The sequence below is a fragment of the Rhineura floridana genome, chromosome 8 (genome assembly GCF_030035675.1).
Source record: "Rhineura floridana isolate rRhiFlo1 chromosome 8, rRhiFlo1.hap2, whole genome shotgun sequence".
NCBI classification, from domain to species: Eukaryota; Metazoa; Chordata; class Lepidosauria; order Squamata; family Rhineuridae; genus Rhineura; species Rhineura floridana.
The window spans coordinates 3,302,584-3,328,725 of record NC_084487.1 but is presented as its reverse complement, the minus strand read 5'-3'; the positions used below and the strand labels follow the sequence as shown (position 1 = coordinate 3,328,725).

Sequence of the window (26,142 nt, the reverse complement as noted above, 5' to 3'; positions counted from 1 at the left end):
CACCTGCACTTGGCTGACTTTCTCTTCTCCTAAAGATACAGGATCAGTCTCAGGCCCTGGACCTGGCAACCCTAGTGGTGAGGTGTTGAACTCAACTATAAGCCCCAGGAAAAACCCTGTTGTTCAGTCCAGGTCAGTGCTTGAAAGTTGGGAAGCATCTCCTCCAGGTGTTGTAACTAGGAGTGTACTCAGGATGAGAGTACTGGAGTTTGGTCTATATTGTAGCGGAGTGCAGAAATAAATAGTCTGGAAAGACTAGCAGTGGAAAGAATAAATAAATTTAAGGTTTATTACTTCGGGGAAATGAAGCCATTCTGTCATCACTCTCTCACACACTAACACTAGCTCAGATGAAAGAGGTGGGAAGTTAAGCCTGAGAAAAACAATCTGCATATCAACAAGTGGTTTCTAAAGAAGGAATCAGTGAGGGAAGACTAGGTTGCCTTTCTGTCTATTGCCCCCCCCCCAATTGGTTCAGGTTACTTATTGCAAGTGCTGGTGCTTCACTCCCAGCAAGGAAGATGAGACTGGCAATTGAATCTCGCTTCAACAACTGCAGAGCCAAAGAATCCTCGATGGTGCCTGAGGGCAGCAGGTACGAGGCAGGCCCCATGGCACACACCCCTCTGTCCTCCATCAGGGAGGAAGAGCTGAAGGGGGCTCAGGAGGATCTGCCAGGGAGACTGATGCTGCTGCTGCACCCCAGTACACACCTCAGAAACCATCAACTGAGGCTGCTGCCTCACTTTGCCTAATGCAAGGGCCAGCCCTGAGGATGGGATCCTCTTCAGGAAAAATAAAGTGCATGTAGACAGATACAACATTTACCGTACTTTGCTGTTCCTTTTCAGAGTTTGCAAAATGGAATATTGCACCATGTTCACAAAAGATGAGGTTCATGTGCAAGATGAAATTCATTTGAAAGCAGCGATTCAACTGGGTCTGCAAGGGACACTTGGCACCAGGAATTAAGCCAAGAGACTCCTTGGACAAGAAAACCAGCAAGGGGTGACTCCTTATTTCTGAGTCCCCTACATGCCAGACCTCTCTGCCTATAATTGCAATGGCTATGATGGGGCAGGCTGTCTCCTGGTAGAACCAATAAACTGCCTTTTGATCAAGCAACTGCTCACTCTGTTCTCTACCACAGATGAAACCCCATTTGTTACGTCTCCACGTTTCTTAGAAGTCTCCTCCTGACACTCTTCCCCTCTCCATAGACCAGCACAGGGCCTGTTGTCTTCTTACTTACAACCCATCCAGAGGGTGGAGCAAGGCCTGTCACCTTCCTCTTCCTCCTCTTCCACCATCTTAGGATTGCTCTTGTAGAACCCAACAGGTAGGAGGATGGGGGCAAAACCATAATTAGTCGTCTCCACCTAGTCATTGCCTCTGGCTCCACCTACTGTTGGCTTCCCTGCCTTCCGCTCTACCAATCTCAATGGGCACCAGCCACCCCTGGGTTTGGTTGGTGGAACCTTTGAGAGAGCGTTCTGAAAAACGTGTACGTGAGAATCCCCCAGATGCGTGTGTACAGTGAGTGACCCAAAACATACGTAGAGCTAACGGGACCTTTTACTAGAGTTAAAACCACATGTTGCCCATGTGTGTGTGTGTGTGTGTGTATAATCCACCCACAACCCAACAAGACAGCACACAAAAGATAAAATAAAGGTTAATCTTACTCAGAGAAGGAATAGGAAAAATATAGTGTTAGTTTACAGTGATATTTCAAGCAACATCCAGATAAATACATGCATTCATTTGATAGATCCCGTTCCTGGAGTCGTCTGATCTGGCCATGGTGACACATGCCTCAGTTACATCCCACTTAGACTACTGTAACGTGCTGTATGTGGGGCTGCCTCTGAAGACTGTTTGGAAACTTCAGTTGGTGCAACGAGCTGCAGCCAGAATGTTAACTGGGGCTGGTTACAGGGATCATACAACTCCCCTACTGCAACAGCTCCACTGGCTGCCAGTCTGTTTCCGGACACAATTCAAAGTGCTGGTTATGACCTATAAAGCCCTATACGGCTTAGGTCCAGGCTATTTGTCAGACCGTATCTCCCTATATGAACCTGCCCGGGCCCTGAGATCTTCAGGAGAGACCCTTCTCACGATCCCAACACCTTCACAAGTGCGACTGATGGGGACACGAGATAGGGCCTTTTCGGTGGCTGCCCCTAGGCTCTGGAACTCCCTCCCTAGGGAGCAAGAATGGCCTCCTCTGTGCAGTCCTTCCACCGACAGCTAAAGACTTTTCTCTTCCGGCAGGCCTTTGGAATTGAAGGCTTTAAGGGTAGTGATTGAAGAGGGTGCTGTATGTTATTGTTTTACTTGTATGCTCCTAAACTGGGTTGCAGTATTTTAAGAGTAATTGGTTTTAACATCTTAATAGTTTAATCCTGTTTTAATGCTGATTTTATATGTTTATATATTTTATATTTTATAGGTTCTTAATGATGTGTACTTACTTTTATCTGGAAGCTGCCTTGAGTTCCAGTTTGGAAAAAGGGCGGGGTATAAATAAAGATAACAACAGCAACAACAACAACAACAACAACAACAACAACAACAACAATAATAATAATAATAGATCTATAGAAGCTACAAGAGACCCTGTGTTACTCACATCCAAGACTGCATAGACTTACAACCAAGAGAGGGAAAAGCAGAGAAATAAAAGATCAGAGTAATACCTTTCATGTAGGTTTTCCTGTTGACACTCAAAGTCAGGAATCAGCTGTGTCTCAAAGTCAGGAGGCAATCTCCACTAGCAATGTAACCTAGAGCTGGAGGTGAGCGATCTCAGCCTTGCTTGGTGTGTCTGCACTGCGAAGTGAAGCAGGGAGAAATCTGTGGGAGCCCAAAAGATGCACACTGACCTCACAGAAACTGCCCTCATATAATTTGGGAAGGAAAGTGAGGAGAAGTGCCTACATGACCCGTGGGAACAAAGTGCTTTGCAATGCAAGGGTGGGATCCTGGTTGCACCAGGTGTTAGACACATATATTAAGTGAATCTTCAGTGTAAAAATCTTGCCTACTATCAGATATGTAATGTCAAAGTGCTTAATGTAAAGATCCTGTTACTGGGCAAACATATCCTTACCTTTTGTATTTCAAAAGGGCTATAGATCTACCAGGACGACACATCGACCAGTGTGAGGTTTTTTCTGCTGGAGATGCTAAAGTTTGGAATTTGGTTTAGCATATGCGGAGCCAGGAAAGCTGTGGCCAGAAAGCCAGGCAGCCCCTGTCTGTCGCCAACAACTCTGAGAATACATGAAGGCTAGTTTCCCAGGGTACATTGCTACTTTGGTTCTCATGCCAAGGTCCACTGTAATGCATCAAGGAATAAGAAATCCAAAAAGTATAGCTATTGGCATAACAATTCAGTCCCCTTGCATCTCACTACAATTTGAATAGAGAATATTGTTCCCAGCATATGGACTTCATGCAGGCATTCTTATGATGGGCTCCTTCTGGGAGGAACGGCGGTATATAAATTAAGTAAATAAATAGTATTAGGATTATTTTCCCCAGTGGCACGTCTAAATCCAATCCTTTTCTCTGGGACCCATTCAGAATGCATGCCAGAAGTATGGCGAGGGTGGCCATCTCTCTTCCATCCTCACCGAGGTAGAAGCTGTTTTGATAAGTAGACACATCATGGACAAACGCCTGAGTTCAGAAGGAATCTGGATTGGACTACATGACCCCCGTCGGGTGAGCTCCCACCCCTTCATCCCAGTCGGTCGAGTGCCCAACCCTGCCTTCCCCATGACTGACCATGAGTCAACTGGGTGGAAGGTCTGGATCAGTGTGTATACCAGAACAAGTAAACAAAACCCCAACTGGTCCCTAATTGGGACATCCAAGTTCCAGCCATTCTGCCGCCAGGCCCCTACAGCCACAAAAGGCTAATCAGCTTGTAAATTGTCTGAATATCAAGCTCTCCAGGAGGTGTTAAACTCAGCCGTGAGTGAATGAATTGGATTGAAGCCTGTAGGTGGGGGACAAGTGAATTAATCGATTCCTAAAATGTTGGTTCTTCATTCCTAGCCTGCAATCAGTTCCTAAAAGTTTGTCCAATAAGCTATATAGCATATGCAATAAAACCCAGATGTGAAAATAATTATAAGCAATAAAACAACAACAGGTAATGCATTTTATTTCAATCATAATGATTCCCATAAATGATTCACATTGTGGTGGTGAGTGAGCAAAGGAGCAATCCTAACCTCCCAGAAAGCCCACACAAGGGGACACTGGATCCGGCAGAATCCATGTTGCCTGGACCTTCAGCTTATGCTTAGCATGTTGCTATGATAAAGTCTGAGGTGAGGAATCTCACGGTTGGGCACTGAGCGCTTTGGTAATACCTTCCCCAATAAAGAAACGAACTCCTTTTGCTACCTTTGCAGAATAGAAAATGGAAATGGACGGATTTCTCCACAGTCTCTTACTTACCCTGGAACAGTGCCAGCCTTTACCCTTCATGGACTGAAGCCTGTGCCAGTCTGGCATATGCCACAGGTGAGAAGGTGCGTTTGTAGAGAAGATGCCTCAATACTCTGGTCATTTGGGCTGGCTTATTCTGAGACTGGCTTAAGCTGAGGCTAGCCTGTTCTCTGGTGCAGTGGAAGAGGAAGAAAACTATTTTTGGCTTATTCTTCAGGAACATGTCTTACCCCAGCCACAGATGGGAGAGACAGCCAGGTGTGTAAGAGAGAGAATGAGATGGCATACATGTACCCAGCCTAAGTGGGTTGCGGTGAAGCCATGCAGCCCTACCTGGCGTGCCTCAGATGTTTGGACTACAACTCCCATCATCCCCAGCCAGCCCCACTGTAGGTTGTTGGGGCTGATGGGAGCACAGCTGTCCAAAACATCTGGGGGAGGAGGGATGCTGCCGTAAAAGACTGACAGCAATCTCCATGTTCTTTTTCCTGGTCTTCAACGCCCTTGGTGTTAAGGGAAACCTAAGGCAATTTTCAAAAAACTGACCTGATAGCCTGATAGCCTGACCACTGTTGTCCACGCAATGGTGACCTCCAGGCTGGATTACTGTAATGCGCTCTATGTGGGGCTGCCCTTGAGGTTTGTCCGGAAGCTGCAGCTGGTGCAAAATGCAATGGCGAGGCTGCTCACTTGGGCAGGGTATCGCCAACATGTCACTCCGCTACTGAAACAATTGCACTGGCTGCCCATTTGCTACCAGGCCAAGTTCAAGGTTCTAGTTCTGGTGTACAAAGCCCTATACAGCTCGGGACCAGGATACCTGAAAGACCGCCTTACCCCTTATATGCCCAGTCGATCACTGCGCTCTGCAGGCGAGGGCCTCCTGCAGATACCATCTTATCAGGAGGTCTGTTCTGTATGACATAGGAAACGGACCTTTAGTGTGGTGGCACCTACCCTGTGGAATTCCCTCCCCTTAAATATTAGGCAGGCGCCATCTCTGTTATCTTTTCGGCACCTTTTGAAGACTTTCCTCTTTCAACAAGCCTTTTAAGTTGAGACCTATCCCAGTCTGCGTCTGTGTTAGAATTGCTTTTAATATGTTTTCTTTAATAATATGTTTTAAACCCTTTTAAAAAGATGTTATTAAAGCTTTTTAAAAATGTTTTTAATGTTCTTTTGTTTTAATGTATTTTAACATCTTTTTATGATGTTTTTAAGTGTTTTTAGCGTTTCTGTTTGCTGCCCTGGGCTCCCGCTGGGAGGAAGGGCGGGATATAAATCAAATAAGAAATAAGAAATAACTAAATAAATCACAATGTTGTTTGGGTGAGTGAGGGCTTGCCCTGAGCTGTGGGCCTCAGCCACACTCTGTTGCCAAGGGAACGTCCGCGCTTGGGAGCAAGGTGGGTCCTCCCCCTGGTGTCATGGCGACGGGACCCTTCGTGAAGCCTCCCGGATGCGAAGACTGACTCCGCCACCTCCACTGCAACTCCCGACATCGCTGGAGAACCGGAAACTCTCTGGGGGGCGAAACTTGCTCTTGGCATAACTCAGCCCATTATTCAACTATCCAGGATTCAGAAGCCCTTTCAAAGGGGTTTGCCACTCAGATTCACAGGACCAGCCCAAGAGATCTTGCTGCCTGAGGTGAAGGACAAGATGGTGCCACCCTCCCCATTCCATATGCACAGGGCCAGCCCCAGAGGGCGGCCAGGTTGGGCCCTGGCTGAGGGCCCTGTGGCCCAGAGGGACCCCTGAAGGGCCCCTCCTTAGGGTGGGAGGGTGGAGCTCCTGTTCCATGATCTGCAGCAGTGTCCTACAACCCAACCCTGCCACGGATCATGGAGAGGGAGCTCCCAGGCACCCCTCCAATACAGACAGTGTAGGCATCAATAAGCCCACATGCACATCCCACTTACCTCTCTTGTCAGTGTGAATGCCGTGCACTCCATGTGTGGATGCCAGCCATCACCCAAGATGGTGGTGGAGCTTCCCTAAGGGATTGATGCCCCCACCGCTATCTTGGTTGATGGCAGGCATGCACGCTATGTGCGCACATCAGTCACAAAACATGAGAGGTAGGTGGAGTGTGCGGGTGAGCTTATTGCCCCTGCGCTGCCTGTATCCGGGAAGGTGTTGGGCTGTGGCGCTGTGGGCCTGGGGCAGGCTGCTGCCCAAGGGCCCAGTCATGCCTGGCGCCAGCCTGACATATGCAGGAGCTGGCAGTTGCATCTTCCGTCAGCACTTGAGACAGGCGTACAACCTTTGGTTGCATATGGCCTATATACAGATTATATGTTGATAGTATTATTAAGTAAAGGGGGAGGAGTGTAAAATATGGTTATGTGGTGGCTGCCGCCTACCGGCCAAAAGGCAGACCTGGTTTCTTTAGAAAAGTTGGAACTAAGCATGTTCTAGGCTGCTGCTTTTGGGGAGTGGTTCCCAGATGGATGCCAGACTGAGAACTGTGTAAAAAGAAACCAAGAAATAAAAGCCATTCTTGTTTTCATCTTACTGGTGTAGCCTACAAATGTTATAATAGGACAGCATGGGGGAGGGCCAGAGCTCAGTGGCAGAGCATCTGCTTGGCATGCAGAAGGTCTCCGGGTGGTGTCTTCTTGGTGTCTCCAGGTAGGGCTGCGAGAGACCCCTCGCTGGAATTGCTGGACAGCTTCTGCCAGCTGGTATACACAGCGCTGAGCTACATGGCCCAACGGCCTGGCTCTGTGTAAGGCAGTGTCCCCTGTTCCTAGAGGAGGCGGCAGGCGAGTGTAGTGGGCACATGGCAAACCATGTGGCGGACACTACTCTGTCCTCCCACAGAGAGGAATGACCTGGGGTGGGGGGCTCAGAACACACTGCCAGGGCAACTGTGGCCTCTCCCCCAGCATCGCCACCACTGCACCCACCCCCTGAAGCTGCCCTCTCCTTCTGCCTTATGTTAGGGCAGGCTCCGAGTACTGAGGAAATGATTCTTTAGAGGGGAAATAGTGCCTGTATATGACTCTGCCATTCTGTTTCAGAGTTTACAAAATGGAATGCGGCACCATGTTCAGTAAAGATGAGGTACATGTGCAGTTTGCCACAGGAATGAAAACAGCGGCAAGGGACACTTGGCCCCAGGACTCCTTAAACAACAAGGCCAGCAGAGAGCAAAGACTCCCACTCCCAGCAAACTCCATTGGCTGGGCTGGTGGGAGTTGTAATCCAAAACATCTGGAGGGCACCAGGTTGGCAAAGGGTGTTCTATGTGGGAGCCACACTCGAGGTTGGAGGCTGCAGCTGACTAAGGAATGTGGTGGATAGGTTGCCTGTGGGGGCAAACAACCGCCAGCATATAAGTCCTTGGTTTGAACTGGCTGAGAATCTGCCACTGGGCCAAGTTCAAAGCGCTGGAACAAACACATAAGACCCTATGCAGTCAGACCTGGATTAAGCCATGCTGGGGCCCTAAGACCTGTCAAGGTGCAGAAGCCCCCCACCATAAAAAAGGAGGAGAAAGTGGTGGGGAAAGTGGCGAGGAGGGGATTAGCAGAAATGATGCCTGGGGTGGAAGGGAGACTTGAGAATGTGTTGGTAGGGCAGCTCCCATGGTCTCCTCTTGAGGTCTGAGGTGAGCTTGGGCAACCTGTGGATGATGCAAGCAGTCCAGCAGCCCTGGAAGGGAAGTTGATGGGATTCGGTGTGGACTGGGATGGGGAGGTCAGGATCCTGAATTTGGGTGGTGGGTTTGATATGAAAGGTTATTTAAGCCAAAGTGATTTTAGTTATAACAAGACTCCTTTGCTATCTCCAACATATTTAGAGGCTCTACACCATGGCTTACTTGGCTTGTTCCTAAATCTGGCACGGTACTCAGCTCAGGACCAGATTTCTTGAGTCGCCACCTTATCCCTTGGGTCACTGTGGTCTGTGGCTGAGTTTCTCCCAGTTCCAAGGATACCAGAAGCCAGATGCAGAGTCCCGTGGAGCAGGGCTTGAAGTGTGGCTGCCCCTGTGTTGTGGAAGAGCACTCCACCCTTTCTGCCTTTTCCAGGAACAACAGACGACATTTTTGTTCCGCAAGCTTTCCCAGCTGGATGAATCTTCTGTTATTTTCTATGTTGTTTTAAGCTGTTTGTAGTCTTTTTATTGTATCTTGTACACCAGCCTGAGATGTGTGTAGAAGCTGATTAATTAATTAAAAATAACAACAGCACGTAGACATGCGTGTAAAGCCTACAACACAAACAGGTCCCGATACATTCTGACATGGGGAATTGTTTTTCAAGAGAATAACTCTTTCTTGGGTCCATATAAAATGGGCATTTATTTAAATCAACACTAGTGGAAAGTAAGCAACAGATGACACTTACGGTGAACTTTTCTGTAGGAAAAAAAGCATTTCTGAGAGATTTCCAGTGTGCCAAAATCAATAGCAGTTTTCAGGATGGGGAAAGGTGACCTTACCTCATGGGGCCAATTTTACCAGGCCAGCTCACAAAGCCAAAAATGAGTGGGTCTAACTCGGGCTATCCACCAAACACAGTCATTTGAGTGGTAGAATGGAGAAGTACAGAAGCCCTTTAACCTTGAACTCATTGAAACAAAAGTTAATGCATGTTTAGTTAGTTTCTTCAGGAAGTTAATAGCTAATCAAACCAATCTAAATCTTATGCCTTCTGGATCATGGAGAAATTTCCTTTTAAAAAAACATTTCTGAACCATAAGCACAAGTTGGGAAGCTACTGGTCAACATTTTACAGCATTTGGTGATCAATGAGCTGAACAGGAGGCATGATGCTGGGACACAAACAGGCAACACAGTCATTCCTCAGGCACATCATTCCCAAGATTCAGTGCAATTATACCATTTGTTGTAGTAGTACTTGCTAAAATGACACAGTCATGTCATAAAGATACAGTTCCCAAGCGTTCCCTGGGAATCATAGAATCATAGAGTTGGAAGGGGCCTTGCAGGCCATCAAGTCCCACCCCCTGCTCACAGCAGGAAATCCACAGCTGGAGCATCTCCCGCAGATAGCTGTCCAGCCTCTGCTTGAAGACATCCAGGGATGGGAAGAGGGATTGATTGTTAAACCACTCTGAAAATTGTAGCTCTGTGGGGCGAATAGGGGTCTGCTAACAACTCTCAGCACCCTTCACAAACGCCACGTCCCAGGATTTTTTGGGAAGCCATGCCATGCCTGTTTAAAGAGGAATAATAGTGGAAGTAATGTACGGTGTGAATGTGGCCTGAGTGACCTGGTGGAAGCAGAACATGAAGGAAGCCTGTGCTAAGACCAAGGGAGGCTGTGGGACCCTGGGATCTCTGACATTAACCACTTTCGGTCTAAAAAGAATGGGAGAGGATTAGCCAGCATCAAAGGAAAAACTGCCCCTTCTGATCCTCATCAACCTCCCCTTCAACTACCAAGGAGCTATGATGGGAGAAACCTCTCAACAGCTGAAACTATCCTGTAATGGGGGGCAACATTTATTTGTTTGTTTGTTTGTTTGTTTATCATTGGATTTCCATCCTGCCCTTCCTCCCAGCAGGAGCCCAGGGCAGCAAACCAAAACGCTAAAAACACCTTAAAACATCATAAAAACAGACCTTAAAATACATTGAAACAAAACAACGTTAAAAACATTTTTTAAAAAAAGCTTTAAAAACATCTTTAAAAAAGGGTTAAAAATATATTCTATATATATTAAAAAGCAGTTCTAACACAGATGCAGACTGGGATAGGTCTCAAAAGGCTTGTTGGAAGAGGAAAGTCTTCAAAAGGCACTGAAAAGATAACAGAGATGTCACCTGCCTAATATTCAAGGGGAGGGGATTCCACAGGGTAGGTGCTGCCACACTAAAGGTCCCTTTCCTATATTGTGCAGAACAAATCTCCTGATCAGATGGTATCTGCAGGAGGCCCTCACCTGCAGATCATCAAAATGTTGACTGGGGGATTTGCATCATGAGCCGTACAGCCTTGAATCCAATTCCCCCATATGAAGTCCCTTATACACCGCGAGGGAGGAGAGATTGAAAAGAAATGCCCTCTCTCATGCCCCCTGCCTCAGGACCCCAGTTTCGGCCTGAGGACTCTGATTCAGATGATGCATCCATCAACCCGCTTCTGGGGGAGCCCTCAGCACCCCCTGCTGCACTGTGGCTTGGATGGCTTTAAAAGAAGATTGGACAAATTCATGGAGGACAGGGCTCTTAGTGGCTACTGGCCATGATGGCTGTGCTGTGCCACCCTAGTCAGAGGCAGCATGCTTCTGAAAACCAGTTGCCGGAAGCCTCAGGAGGGGAGAGTGTTCTTGCACTCGGGTCCTGCTTGCAGGCTTCCCCCAGGCACCTGGTTGGCCACTGTGAGAACAGGATGCTGGACTAGATGGGCCACTGGCCTGATCCAGCAGGCTCTTCTTCAGAGCTTGGAAAAGTTACTTTTTTGAACTACAACTCCCATCAGCCCAATCCAGTGGCCATGCTGGCTGGGGCTGATGGGAGTTGTAGTTCAAAAAAGTAACTTTTCCAAGCTCTGCTCTTCTTATGTTCTTATGTTCTTCCAGCACCCCCTGAATCTCATTGCCCTGCAGCCGGTGTTTCCAAGAAGAAGAAGAAAATCCCACCATATCCACACACCAAATTCAACAAAATCTGACCTTAACACACTAGACACAAATGAAAACATTTTTTGAATTATTGTGAAGCACTGTTATGAGAATTGCTTAACAAGGTGAATAATAGAATGTTCAAGGTTCAGAAATGATCGGTGTGCCTGTGTGTTGTATTTAAGTACGGAACCGCAGATATAAATGCAGTCTGCGTCTGTGTTGGAATTGCTTTTTAATATGTTTTTAAACCTTTTTTAAAAAAAGGTGTTTTGAAAGCTTTTTTAAAAAAATGTTTTTAATGATATTTTTAATGTATTTTAAAGTCTGTTTTCACGATATTTTAAAGTGTTTTTAGTGCTTTTGTTTGCCTCCCTGGGCTCCTGCTGGGAAGAATGGTGGGATATAAATCACATAATAAATAAATAAATAAATAAGTGTGCGTGTCTTTTAGATCTGAGCAAAGTATGGAATTTTTGCATTCCTGGGGTATTTTTAGGTTAAAAAAGTCTGTCTGTGTGTGTGTGTGTGTCTGTGTGTGTGTGGCTACTCTGAGAACAAAATGTTGGACTACTAGATGGGCCTTCGGCCTGATCCAGGGGACTCTTCCTGTGATGATGATAAGATGTACTGTTTATGCAAAAGATACCTGTTGTGAAATCACCATATTAAATACAAACAGGTGGGGAGAGAGGTGCACTTTGTGTATGCTAATGCCATTTATTTCTGAGGCTTATAGTTCCTAATCATCATGTCTGCTCTGCTCAAGTCTGTGGGAGCCAGCTGTGGTTTGTGAGGAGGAGTTGGTGGTGCTTAGAGTGCATCACACTTTGGGAAGAATATTGCCCACGCATTCTCCATGCCAAGACCTTTAAAAACAAGTACACCAGAGGATCTAGCGACTTAACAATGCTTCTCTCAGTCACTGGCTCATGGTGTGGTGTTTGGTACATTACTCTGGTAGCCTTTCAAACAAAGGGGTAGCCAACTAGCCATAGTTTACAGCAGAAATGAAACAATAGTCACGTAACACTTTGGCGACTGTACATAGGAACAGAAATGCAAAAAATGAAAAATGCAAGATGTTAGAAAGTAGAAAAAAATGTAAAAGGCTAGATTTTGTCTAGACAGTTCCATAAAATACATAATGAGAAAAAAACACAATGAAATTGAACTATTTGTAAAAACCACCAGATTCTCACCATAAAACGTTAGACATCCACTAGATTTCCCACTAGTCACTAGACAGGAAAATTCACCACCCAACGCGTGCCTAAAAGTATTAGATTTAGTGAGGAAAATCGGCAACAGTACCTGCAGCCTCTCCTCTCCACAACTACCCAGGAGCGTGTGACTGCAGAATAGACAACTGGCCCTTTAAACATTGTGAATAGCTCTCCCACAAGAGTGGGGCCACTGGAAGGTCAAGGCTCGCCAGCCTTTTTAAGACTTCAAATGACTCTAAGCATTAGCCGAGGCAACATCTCCCCAAACTCAGCTAGCAGGCTCAGTTGAAGTTGCCCAGAGTCTTGATTTGCCTAGCCTGGCCTAGCCAAGGCCAATTACCACTCCCCTGCCCTAGCCTGAAGGCCTAGCAGAACAGGACACCTCCTCTCCTGGGAAAAATGCTTCCATCCCATTAAACCAGGGATAGCCAACATGGTCTTCCCCAGATGTTGATTGCTATATTAGGCTGCATTAACAGAAGTATAGTTTCCAAATGGCGTGAAGTACTAGTTTCTCTCCATTCAACACTGGTTAGGCCTCATCTTGAATACTGCGTCCAGTTCTGGTCTCCGCACTTCAAGAAGGATGCAGACAAACTGGAACGGGTTCAGAGGAGGGCAACAAAGACGATCAGGGGACTGGAAACAAAGCCCTATGAGGAGAGACTGAAAGAACTGGGCATGTTTAGCCTGGAGAAGAAAAGACTGAGGGCAGATAGGATAGCACTCTTCAAGTACATGAAAGGTTGTCACACAGAGGAGGGCCGGGATCTCTTCTCGATCGTCCCAGAGTGCAGGGCATGGAATAATGGGCTCAAGTTGCAGGAAGCCAGATTTCGACTGGACATCAGGAAAAACTTCCTAACTGTTAGAGCCATACGACAATGGAACCAATTCCCTAGAGAGGCAGGCTTTTGGGGTGGGTTAGGTTTTATTGCTGTTGTTAAGATTCTTAATGTTTTAATGTATTGCATGATTTTATTTTGTACGTCGCCCAGAGTGGCTGGACAACCAGACAGATGGGCGACTAATAAATTTAATAAATAAATTTTAAAAAAATAGTTGGCTCTCCGACACTGGAGGCATTCAAGAGGCAGCTGGACAGCCATCTGCCGGGAATGCTTTGATTTGGAGTCCTGCATTAAGCAGGGGGTTGGACTTGATGGCCTTGTAGGCCCCTTCCAACTCTACTATTCTATGATTCTATGACGACAAACTCCCATCAGACCCATCCAGCAAGGTCAGTGGTTGAGGAGGAGGGGAGTGGTAGCGCCATGTTGACTACCCATGCACCAAGCGATGATTGCTGTGGGTTGGATGTAGGTGAGCTACTCAGCTAGCCCCAGGGCTCAACAGTCTTCCACTACTGTACTGAAGGAGAGGACTTCTTGATTGTGCTGCTCCTGTGACTGCTTACGGGCCACTGCTCACCCATGGAACTCCCAAATGGTCTTGATGTGCTTTTAGGTTCAGTAGCTCTTCCTAATGATGGTATCACAGGTGCACACCACTCCCCTGCCATCTATAAAATCTTCAGGACCAGGTAGCCTCTTACACAGAAGAAGTAAAAGGTGCCATCTCTCCAGACTAGCCAAACAAAGACAGTTGGATAGAGCAACACGTGAGTAACTTTCATAGTTCATTTTCGTAGGAATACCCCACAGCCACTTAGATGCCTTTGGCAAGCCCATAAGCAGGATAGGAAAGTGATGACCTTTACATGCTATTCATCTGCAGTATCTGGTACTCAGAGGTAGACTCTCTCTGCATAAGAAGCTCTTTTTAGTTACCATGACGAATAGCAGGTAGAAAGCCATTTTTTGTGAACATATCTGATCCTTTAAAAATAAAAAACTTGCCTGTTTTTATCTATGTCTTTTCTTTCCAAAGTATTTATAACCCTCTCTTTTTAAATATTTTCAATCCCAAAGTTGGGGATAATGAAAAAATAATAATAATTAAAATATACATTTTTAACAATATACAAAAATGGCAGAACCCATCAAACCAAGTCCAATAAATGACAAAGAAATCAACAGCTCAATCACAAAGCAAGACCAACCCAAACGACCGTAGCACGGCTCTCTCCGCCTCCTTCCAATTCTTGTTCTACACAATTGGCATGTAATGCTAGTGGATTGGATAGCAAAACTGTATGAAGGCACTATAGCCTCAGCTATACCTCCAACTTGCAGTATCCCAAGTGAACTCCACTGCAGAGGGCAGAGCCATGCAAATGATTAATGGCTCTCTGCGAGAGGGGGTGGTCCCTGGTTGCCTGAAAGAGGCAGTAGTGAGACCACTCCTGAAGAGGCCCTCCCTGGACCCAGAAAATCTTAATGACTATAGGCCGGTAGCAAATGTTCCACTCCTCGGCAAGGTCCTGGAACGAATGGTTGCAGGCCAGCTCCAGACACTCTTGGATGAGACCAATTATCTGGATCCATTTCAGTCGGGTTTCAGGCCTGGTTTTGGCACGGAAACAGCCTTGGTTGCCCTGTATGATGACCTTTGTCGGGAAAGAGACAGAGGGAGTGTGACTTTGTTGATTCTCCTTGATCTCTCAGCAGCTTTCGATACCATTGACCATGGTATCCTTCTGGGGAGATTAGCTGAGTTGGGAGTGGGAGGGACTGCATTGAGGTGGTTCCACTCCTACTTGGCAGGTTGCCTCCAGAAGGTGGTGCTTGGGGAACATTGTTTGGCACCCTGGACTCTCCAGTATGGGGTTCCGCAGGGGTCAGTTCTGTCCCCCATGCTGTTCAACATCTACATGAAACCATTGGGTGCTGTCATTCAGAGCTTTGGAGTGTGTTGCCATCAGTATGCTGATGACACGCAGCTCTATTTCTCCTTTTCATCTTCTTCAGGTGAGGCTGTCAATGTGTTGAACCGGTGCCTGACTGTGACAATGGACTGGATGAGGGCTAATAAACTGAGGCTCAATATAGACAAAACCGAGATGCTGCTAGTGGGTGGTTCTTCTGACCGGATGGTGGACGTCCAACCTGTTCTGGATGGGGTTGCACTCCCCCTGAAGGAGCAGGTTCATAGCTTGGGGGTTCTCCTAGAACCATCTCTGTCACTTGAGGCTCAGGTAGCCTTGGTGGCACGAAGTGCCTTCTACCACGTTCGGTTGGTGGCCCAACTACGTCCCTACCTCAACAGGGATAACCTGGCTTCAGTTGTCCATGCTCTGGTAACCTCCAAATTAGATTACTGGAATGCACTCTACATGGGGCTGCCTTTGAAGAAGGTTCGGAAACTGCAGCTTGTGCAAAATGCAGCGGCCAGATTGGTAACAGGGACCAGACAGTCCGAACATATAAAACCGATTCTGGCCCACTTGCATTGGCTGCCTGTATGTTTCCGAGCTCGATTCAAGGTGCTGGTTTTGACCTATAAAGCCTTACATGGCTTGGGACCACAATATCTGATGGAACGCCTCTCCCGATACGAACCCATCCATACAGTATGTTCAAGATCAAAGGCCCTCCTCCAGGTGCCTACTCCGAGGGAAACTCGGAGGGTGGCAACAAGGGAGAGGGCCTTCTCAGTGGTGGCCCCCAAATTATGGAATGATCTCCCTGACGAGGTGTGCCTGGTGCCAACACTGTTATCTTTTCGGCGCCAGGTCAAGACTTTCCTCTTCTCCCAGACATTTTAGCATGTGTTTTAAATTGTTTTTATATTGTTTTAAATTTTAAAATCGTGTTTTAAATTGTTTTTAAAATATGTGTTTTAAATTATATATTTGTTTTAATGTTTTGATTGCTGTAAACCACCCAGAGAGCTTTGGCTATGGGGCGGTATACAAGTGCAATAAATAAATAAATAAATAAAATGGTGGAAAGCCAGCGGAGGGGGGGCAGTGGAGGAGGATCCGGTGGAAAGCTCTGTGGCATCCACTTCCCACTCAGGACTCACTGGCCTGGCTGAGCACCAGCTCTGTCAAGAGCTGTGCAGACGAGCGGGAAGGAAGATGCCAGCTCTCATGAAGCTGCCTCTCGGGTAGTAAATGCTCCCCATAGATGCCCATCACAATGGGAAGCCACAGACCTGAACGTACAAGATCTGAGCAGGGTGGTTCATGACAGATGCTACTGGAGGTCACTCATTCATAGGGTTGCCATAAGTCAAAGTCGACTTGAAGGCACATAACAACAACAACAAAGTTAAATTATGGAAAGCAGCAGAGATGTTGAAATTAATTGAATGTAAATATATTAGCAAGTGAAGAAACTTAGCACAAATTGGTTTCTGTTAATTGGTTTTGAGGAAGAGTACAAACTAGATTCTTTAAAATGAAGACACTTTTTATGATGTAAATTAAGATGTCAAATGTTTTTAAGGCAATATTGCTTAATTTTCACAATTATACAATTCCTATTCTTTGGTTGTATTGTGAAGCTCTATTTATATATTTCCATATTCTTCCACTTTTTAAAAAAAAGAAAGAGAGAAACTAATTCCAAGGGCGCATCTCTCCTCCTACCAATACTCTCTTCTTTCCTTCTCCCTTCTCAGGTGCAAATGGGGCCCATCACTTCCTTCCACCTCTCCATTCTGGGCTTCCTGATTGCCTGCTACCTTCCGCAAGGTACATTCCAGCTGGGATCCTCAAACCTTGATTGAGAAAAGCCAAGCAAATAGCTTAGGTGAAATAGCACGGCATGGTACCTGGCCATAGAATCGGTTCCATCCTGTTTGAATCAATGTGCATGTACAGAGAGCACAGTGAAAAGAAGGACTCCCCTTCATTCCCCATCAGGGAAGGATGGAGTTCATGGGGAGAAAACCTGGTCATTAGATGGCAGCCCTGAAGAGGGATAGGAAAGGCTATCCAGTGCTGCCAACCTTGGCTCGCTGTCTGTGTGTGTGTGTCTTTGTTTCACGTAAGGAGAAGACTCTGCATGATCCATAGGAACTTAGGAAGGCGCCTTAAACCAAGTCAGAACACAAGCAGGAGAGCAGCCCACAAATATGAAAATGTACTTGCAATGTACTCCAATATATATATATATATATATATATATATATATATATATAAAGGGACACTGAATAATATAAATAGCACAGTGAACAATCACTAAAGAAAACTGATGTAACTCAGTTTAGGAGAAAACCTCTTTTTCAAATAAGTCCTAATGAGTCTTAAGTACTTGGGAAAAGTTTTTTCAATAGCCTTTTTGGAGGAATGTAACCAACCAACTTCTCCTGTGCATAGCCGTATCCATTGGAGGGAGGGAGATGACCAACCAATTCCAGAGCTAGGGAAGTTCACTTTAAACTAGTTCTGGTTAGGAATGGGGGATACATTCAATTCAGTTTGCATTTAAAGCCAGATTTATCAAATCTGTACTTTCCAAAACATGAGAACTGGAACACAGCCTTTGTTTGACATTCTTATTTATTTATCATTTGATTTATATCCCGCCCTTCCTCCCAGCAGGAACCCAGTATTCGAATAAATACTTATTCAAGTTTCGCAATGCAGTTTGCCAACTAAGCAATATTTACAAAAATGTATATAGTAGGAGAAAGGGTGCATCAAAATCAATGTATAGTGAAAATAGCATACAAAAATGCATTATGTTAGTCAAAACTGCCTACAAAAATGTGTTTAGTTGGAGAAATTCTCACTAAAATGCTGGAGAATTTTCGTGAGGATTTTTTTTTAAAATAATGCAAATTGCTGCAGAAACGGGCAGAACTGAATTTAAGACAAAAATGGGAAACTAAGAGAGCAGAAATGGACAGACCCATACATCTCTAGTTCTGGTTCAAGTTCAACATGTCCAAAAAGCTCCAATTCCAGTTCACACTTGTCCCTTTACAAAATTATTTTATTATTTATTAAATTTATATCCCACCATTCCTCCCAAAGGAACCCAGGGTGGGGAGTTCAAAAATGAACTTGTTCAGTTCACATCAAGTTCACAGTTCAGTTCAAATGATCCCAGTGTTCAGAATGTCACAAAATAAGTTCCAGGTTAAAACTGTGTTTTCAATCTCCTTTTGATCGTGCATTTTGTGATACTCATGTTTTAAAAGGCACAATCTGTTGCATGTATATTGTAGTTTTCTTCTCTGGTGACTGTCTTGATAACCTTATACTATCTGACTACTACTACTAGGGTTGGGGGACAAATTCAAGATTTGCACATTTCCAAATGTTTCAGTGCAATTCTCCAACTAATTAATAGGTACAAGAACGCACATGTTTGGTAACGGGTGCATTAAAATGCATATATTAATGAAAATAACAGAAAAATGCATTCTATTATGGGACGTTGCTTGAAAACAATGTGCATATTGCACATGATTTGTTAGAAAAATGTGTCTATCAGGAGAAATTCACACAGAAATGGTGACGGATTTTCATGAGGACCTTTTTTTAAAAAAAAAGAATCCACAGACTGATGTGGAGAAATGAACTTAAGACTGGAAAAATGAGAAACGGAGATAAAGCAAAATTGACAGAGCCATCCATCCCAGATACAACTATATATGTGCTATATATGTGCATTTTCCTGCCCCCCCCTCTCCAGGGCTTACCTCAGCCGGATGCTGCATCCGCCTCTTTCCAGCATTCAGTTCCTGCTCCACGTTTTGCAGAAATCATTGCTTCTCCATTTAGCATCTGTTCCATCCCCAGTCCTACCTGGTTCCTCAGCATCCTTGACTCTCTAGAAGCACTTTCCCCGTCTCCTCTGCCTCTAAACACCACACAACCTTTCTGGTCTCATCCCTAGGTTGTGCGCGAGGTTTGCCCTTCCCGCTCATAGACAGTCTGAATTCTTCTGACCCAGCCGTCTCCCCTGCAAGCCAACCTTGACAATGCTTTCCCTCTCCTCTGGCAGGCACAGAAGGTGCTAGTTGCCCCGACAACTGGTTCAACTATGAGCGGAATTGTTATCAGTTGGTAAAACAAAAACGGACTTGGGATGACGCAGAGGTAAGGAATGATTCTTGTAACTTCCATGCGCCAGATCCTCAAGCCACCACATCTGCTGCCTAGCACACATACACACACACCCCATTTCACCAGTAATCTCTCATCTTTGAGAAGCAATCAAAATGCGTAATCTTGGTGTGTGTGTGGGGGTTATCACTGTATATGCCACAAAGCTATTCAAAAGCCCAAACCACCAATCTGCAAAATGATCAAATTCATCACTGTCAAATACAATAAAACACAGTTTCCATATGCAAAACAAACAAAATCTATAAAACAAATGAAAGGAAAATGAAGAAACTGTTCCTAAGTTGTAAAATAGTATTTACAATGAAGAGTATAAACCAATTCAAATTCAAGAATTCCTTTCCCCTCCTCTCTCAGATTAGGAAATATATGGATCTTATTCAAGTACATGAAAGGTTGTCACACAGAGGAGGGCCAGGATCTCTTCTCGATCGTCCCCGAGTGCAGGACACAGAATAAAGGGCTCAAGTTGCAAGAAGCCAGATCTCGACTGAACATCAGGAAAAACTTCCTAACTGTTGGAGCCATACGACAATGGAACCAATGACCTAGAGAGGTAGTGGGCTCTCCGACACTGGAGGCCTTCAAGAGGCAGCAAGACAGGCACATATCAGGAATGCTTTGATTTGAATTCCTGCATTGAGCAGGGGGTTGGACTTGATGGCCTTATCGACCCCTTCAAACTCGACTATTCTATGTTTCTATGATTCTGTGATCCACACTATACATTTAAAGCACTCGTACACCACTTTAACAGTCATGGAGAATCCTGAGAACTATAGTTTGTTAAGGGTGCTGGGAACTGAGCTCTGTAAGGTCAGCGTTCTTAACAAACTACAGTTCCCAGAATTCTTTGGGGGATGCCATGACTATTCAAGTGGTCTAAGAATATTGTACATATATGGTGTGGATGCACCAGAAATACAAGCCCATCAAATGAATCCATCCTTATCTCTGCTATTCCTGCTTCACAACTATTTCGAAGCTCAATAGAAAAGTGTCTCTGAGCACTTTGGCTGTATAAGCTTATTATCCCTTTGATGGACAGAATTAAGTGCCTCCTCCATAGAACCTTTTGACTGTGATTTTATTTACTAGAGTTATTCATTTAACAAAGTTTGTATACCTCTTAACTGTAACTAAACCCTCTCTAAGCATTTTACAAAAAAATTAAAATATACATTATTATTATTTTATTATTTACTTTATCTTTACCCCGCCCTTTTTCCAAACTGGAACTCAGGGCGGCTTACAAATAAAACTACATGTAGTTAAAAACATAGAAAAACATACAATTAAAATACAATTAAACTATGCACAACCTTAAAACCGTAAAAGGCACTTAAAAATCTAAAAACAATTTAAAATAATACAGATAATAATATAAAACAATAAAACAAGCCTTGTAAAGCCCAATCCTAAACACCTTCTATCCCAAAAGCCTGTCGGAATAAAAAAGTCTTTACTTGCCGACGGAAGGATGGCAAGGAGGGGGCCATTCGTGCCTCCCTAGGAAGGGAGTTCCAGAACCTAGGAGCAGCCACCGAGAAGCCCTATCTCGCGTCCCCACCAATCGCACTTGCGAGGGTGTTGGGACTGAGAGAAGGGCCTCTCCTGAAGATCTCAGGGCCCGGGCAGGCTCGTATAGGGAGATACGGTCTGACAGATAGCCGGACCTGGGCCGTACATTAAAATTGTCAGTAAAAATCAAGTTTTTCAAAGAGCAAAATGAATAAAATGACCAAGCACAGGGCTCTGGAAACTAGTGTCGGTGGACTTCATTACAGATTTGCCACCCTCACAGAATCATAGCACCATTCTGGTAGTGCCTTGTTCTGGGCTTTCTACAGCCAGGGAAGACATCTGGTTGTACAGCATATATTCTGCCGACACAGGGCCCCCAAAGGTATTGCCCCAGATTGGGGGGACCAATTCACATCACACTTTTCCCAAGCTCTTTAGTGACTCCTGGATGAGGAGCTCAAGCTACCTACTACCCATCAGGCAGACAGGCAGATGGAAAGAACCAATGCCAGACTAAGACAGTATTTATGCTGGTACCTAAACTATCAACATGATCATTGGATCACACGGCTTCCCCTCGCAAAATTCATGTACAACCGTCCACGCTCCTCCATTCAACAGACTTTTTTCTTACCAACTACAGTCACCATCCACATTCTTGCCTGTCTACTGTGGCACCCTGCACAGTCCCAGCAGAAAACTTCATCCAGGAACGTCAGGTGATGCATCACCTCCTACAAGAGCAGCTGCCCTGGGCAATGGCTGCTTACAAAGAAACTGCAGACAAGCATCATAAAGAGGGCCCAGAGCTAAAGTAGGGGGCCAGGTGTGGCTATACACCCAATATCTTCCCTTGGGCATGTCTAGTTGCAAGCTAGATGCCTGTTGTATAGGGTCTTATTAGCTCCACATTCCCCTCTTTATAGGAATTCACCCAGTGTTTCACTTGCAACACCAGGGGCTCATTCACACGGTGACTTACTGTGAGATTGGTACTACTTGCATCCCCATTTAAACTGCATGGTTCACGTGACGTTGCAGGCAAGGAGAAGCTATAACAAAGTTTCCCCCTTTAAATCCGTATCAACCCAATTCGCTGATAGTGCAAGAAGTGGCTTAACCAGCCACTTCCGCCTCGCTCTGTCGCCCTGCTTCCGAGTTCTGTTTGCCTGCTTCACGCACTCCCCCCTCTAATCAGTTTTGTGTCAATCGCACCCCCACACTTCAGCCAGGAGAGGCATGCAATTGACAAGAAACACTGAAACTGACCAAAAAAACCATCCCCTTCTCCGTTAGCAATAGCGATACTCCGGAGGGAGTAAACATCCTTCCCAGAGGAACACCGACTAGTGTGAATGGAAAACAGCGGTTTCGAAGGTAGGAAGTGTGAACCTTGCAAATCTATTACGATGGAAAAAGCTGCATCTTTAATACGAGGTTTAGTTCCTGTGTGAATGAGCCTCAGGTCTTTCTGAAAATCCCCCCCCCATGTGCAGTTTGTCTTGCCGGTGACATTGTTGGATATCTGCTTGGGAAATATTGCATGAATTACTATGTAAATGTAATCAAGGAGCAAGCCCTCATCTCCAGGGCATACCCTCTTTTTATTCTTGGTCTCTCACAGGCAGATTGCCAAAAGCGTGGGGCTAAGAGCCACCTTGCCTCCATCCTTAGCGACAGAGAGATGAGGCAGATAGCCTCTGCTATAACCACGTCACATGATCTTGGAATAGGCATCTGGATAGGACTGTTCAGAATCAAGGGTGGGAAGGTGAGTAGAGGCTGTAGTGCTTTGCTTTGACCAGCAGTGTAGTCGTCCAGGGTCTGAGGGGGGGTGACTTAGACCCTTTAGTTTTTTGGGAGCAGGGTCTCTGCAAGGTCCCTATGTCTCCAACATCCTATGAGCCAATCAGTATGAAAAGGGACTGTGTTAGCCACTGAGAAGAGAACATGCTTCCTTGTCCTTTCTTGCTGATTGGAACCAATCTGAGTGAAAGGAGGTGAGTCAGCCACTGAGAAGACTCTTCCAGTAGCTAACACTCTCCTCTTTCATGCATCTTGGCTCCTAGGGACAGGGCCGGATTAAGCTGAGGAGGGCCCCTAGACTGATTGGTGTTTGGGGGGCCCTTGTCCCATCCCATCCCATCCCCCCGCTTCACCTACCTTTCCACTTTTTTTGCGGCTGCGGGCACTGTGCGCACAGGTTTGCCATCAATCAAGATGGCGGCAGAGGCTTCAGCCCCTTAGGGAAACCTCGGCCGCCATCTTGATTGATGGCAAACCGCAAAAAACAGCGGAGAAAAAGGTAAGTGAAGCGGGGAGTGGCGGGCCCCCAAGAGCTCCGGGCCCCTAGGCTTCAGCCTACTAAGCCTAATGGATAATCCGGCCCTGCCTAGGGATGTCTGTTGTGGTGGGAAAAGGCATTAACAAGGATTTCATTCTCAGCTCAGCAGCATGGAACGGCAGTGGCAGTGGCGGCAGTGGGAAAGGGGGAGAAGGAGGAAGGGAGGGAAGGGGGGTGTCTGTGGCTGTGACTGACATGAAGGGAACCTGCACTTCTCCATTTGCCACTACACAATGTACCAAAACCTATTCATTCATTCGTTCATTTGTTCGTTTAACAAGACTGATATGCTACATAGTCTCGAAGCAATATATAATTATCTTTCCAGATGGAAAGAGGACATCCAGTCTCTTGTACCTTTTCATTTCTGTGGCCGAGAGGATCATAGCAGGTGCATTTCTTGTGCAAGGAGAAGACCACTGCACCTGCCGAGATCCCCTCTGCAGGATGAAGAGGCCCAGGGGCCCCCATCGTCCTCGGCATTTGTCAAGCTTCAAGACAATAATGGGGGACATGGTACAAGAGGTCACAATGGCAGTACTACTACACAGTTAATGAGACAGTATTTTAATATGTTTCCTTTATCATCATGTTTAATTAATCAATGTTTAGACTAATGATTGAATGCGACATAGAATCATTGTAATCATAGAATACAATTCCTTCTTTAGTTTTACATTTTAATTATATATTTCAATTTTTAAAAACTTTTATGCCACATTATTTTCAAAGAAATCTCATAGCAGCTGACAGATTAAATAGTACAAACTAAAACAAATAACATCCCAAATTAAATCCAATAAAATGAAAAAATCATAACAGATTTTCAATCTGGTTTCCCTGTTATCCATTTCAGATGAATTAGATATGGTAAACAAAAATAATAGAATGTGTGCACAAGGAAGGATTCAGTAGCAAAAAATGAGCCTTTTATTGTGAATCAGTTGTTACTGGGTTATTAATAACCCAATAACATTTATCTGGATTATAACTGCACCTAATTCTTGATCATAAAAAGAAAAAGGCCTCATCAATTTTTAAGTGGGAACTGGAAGCATTTTTTTGTTTCCTCCCTTCTTGATGGGTTTTCATTCTCGTTTGCCATCCTTCGAAATACGCACTTATTCTAAGGTTGGGATGCAGTTCGCCAACCAAACAGTGTCTACAGAAATGCATATATTGGGAGGATGTGTGAGTTAAAATGAATATTTGAGTGAAACTAGCATACAAAAATGCATCACATTAGGAGCAATTGCTTGCGAAAATGTGACAGATTTTCCCCATCCCTAAAAGAATGCCACGAGGAGAAGCGGTGAAGGGAGCCAACATAGGGTGCCCTGCCAAAGGGCCCCCAAAGCCTGAACCAATACTGCTCCCTGCTGCCTTGCGAAGTTTTAAAGAGCGGATGCCCTCAAAGGGCCCCGAATGCTTAAGCACTCCTGCCATCAAATGGAGTCACTGGCTGTTGCTGTCCCAGCATGAACTAAGCCTTATGGTGGTGTTCCAGTGCCTCTTCGGCTGAGGCCAGGGCCGACTTATCCATTAGGCAGAGTAGGCACAGTGCCTCGGGCCCACGATACGTTTAGGGGTCCACGAAAATGTTTTAATTTCTTTTAAAATCAGAAGGAAACAATGAACTTTTAGGGTCGAAGAAAATCTTTTAATTTTTTTCTCACATCAGAAAAAACTGAAATTTTTAGGGCCCACGAAAATCTATTAAATTTTGCCTAAAACAGAAAATAAAATAAAATGTTGAAGCATTTAAAGTTATATCAAAAATAATTGTTAACATTGATATTATTATGGAGGAAGGGGCCCACGAAGGCAAGAGTGCCGAGGGCCCATGAAAGTCATAATGCGGCCCTGGCTGAGGCTACTTTGGGGTGATCCTTTGATGTCACCACCAATGATCCCTTGGGACACATGCTTCTGCGCATGGTGAAGGGCAGGACAGGAACCCTGCCACTGTCCGAATGCTGGAGTGGCCAGCCTGAAGAGTGGCTCTAAGTAAACTGTGATTTCTCATGGCAGTTGTATGCAGACGGACGATGCTTAGGAACATAGAAATCTGCCTGGTGCTGAGTCAGACCATTGGTCCATCTAGTTCAGTATTGTCAGCACTGGCTGGCAGTGGTTCTCCAGGATTTCAGACAGCGGTCTCCAGCCCTACCTGAGATGCCACTGGGGACTGAACCTGGGATGTTCTACATGCCAAGCAGATGCTCTGCCGCTGAGCAATGGTGCTTCCCCACCACTTCTGAGGCATTAAGGTGCCTGGTTCAGTGAATTTGACACGTGGGAACTGTGCCACTTCTAGCTCACTTTGTCTCCAGGTCAACAGCAGAATGGGAGACTAGTGGATTCCGTAGAGGTGAAAGAGGAGACCACTGCCAGCATGGGATTCCTGATCAAGAACAAGACAACATTTAGGGTTTGGTGTGTGTTTGCCAAATACTTCTTCCAGCAAAGCCATAATTCACTCTCCTCTCAATGAAACACACACACACACACACAGAGAGACAGAGACAGAGAAAGAGGGGGGGTTAGTAATGTTTCTTGTGCACGTGCAAATGTCTTTCACCACCATTTGGGAGATGCAGGAAGGCAGCATATTTCCTTGACAAATGCTCAAAGCCATGAGTGCTCCAGGAGGTTTTCACAAATGTCCCTACCTTCCCAGCTGACAGGCAAGCTGAGGAATGAGTCATAAAACATAGGAAGTTTTATCTGGGATGGGGCGATTTGAGAACGCTCTGCTCATGCCTCAGCTTGCACAGGACTCAGCCAGTGGGCAGAGCCCATGTTCCTGGCCATGAAGCCCTCGCTCAGTTCAGACTATGGCCTTTCATGGACAGCTGCAGGGATTTTTCCAAGGGAGGTGGTGGTTGCAAAGTAAATACTCTAAATTAATAACTAGCACCAGAGAACAGGGCTACTAATTCTGGTATATCTGGTGAATGGGTGGTGGGCAATCCTAAATATTCCAGGTCATCCAT

At 45.4% G+C, this 26,142-nt stretch overlaps 1 long non-coding RNA gene across 2 annotated transcripts; it reads left to right on the top strand.

The window, feature by feature from the left end:
* Window positions 1-3,597: 3,597 nt before the first annotated feature.
* On the top strand, window positions 3,598-7,616 carry LOC133363254 (uncharacterized). Of its 2 annotated transcripts, none has more exons than XR_009757638.1 (3): window positions 3,598-3,732; window positions 4,431-4,542; window positions 7,494-7,616. It is a non-coding gene; the product is annotated as an uncharacterized LOC133363254 (long non-coding RNA). The 2 variants fall into 2 exon arrangements; XR_009757639.1 differs by having other exon boundaries at window positions 4,431-4,550.
* Window positions 7,617-26,142: the final 18,526 nt, after the last annotated feature.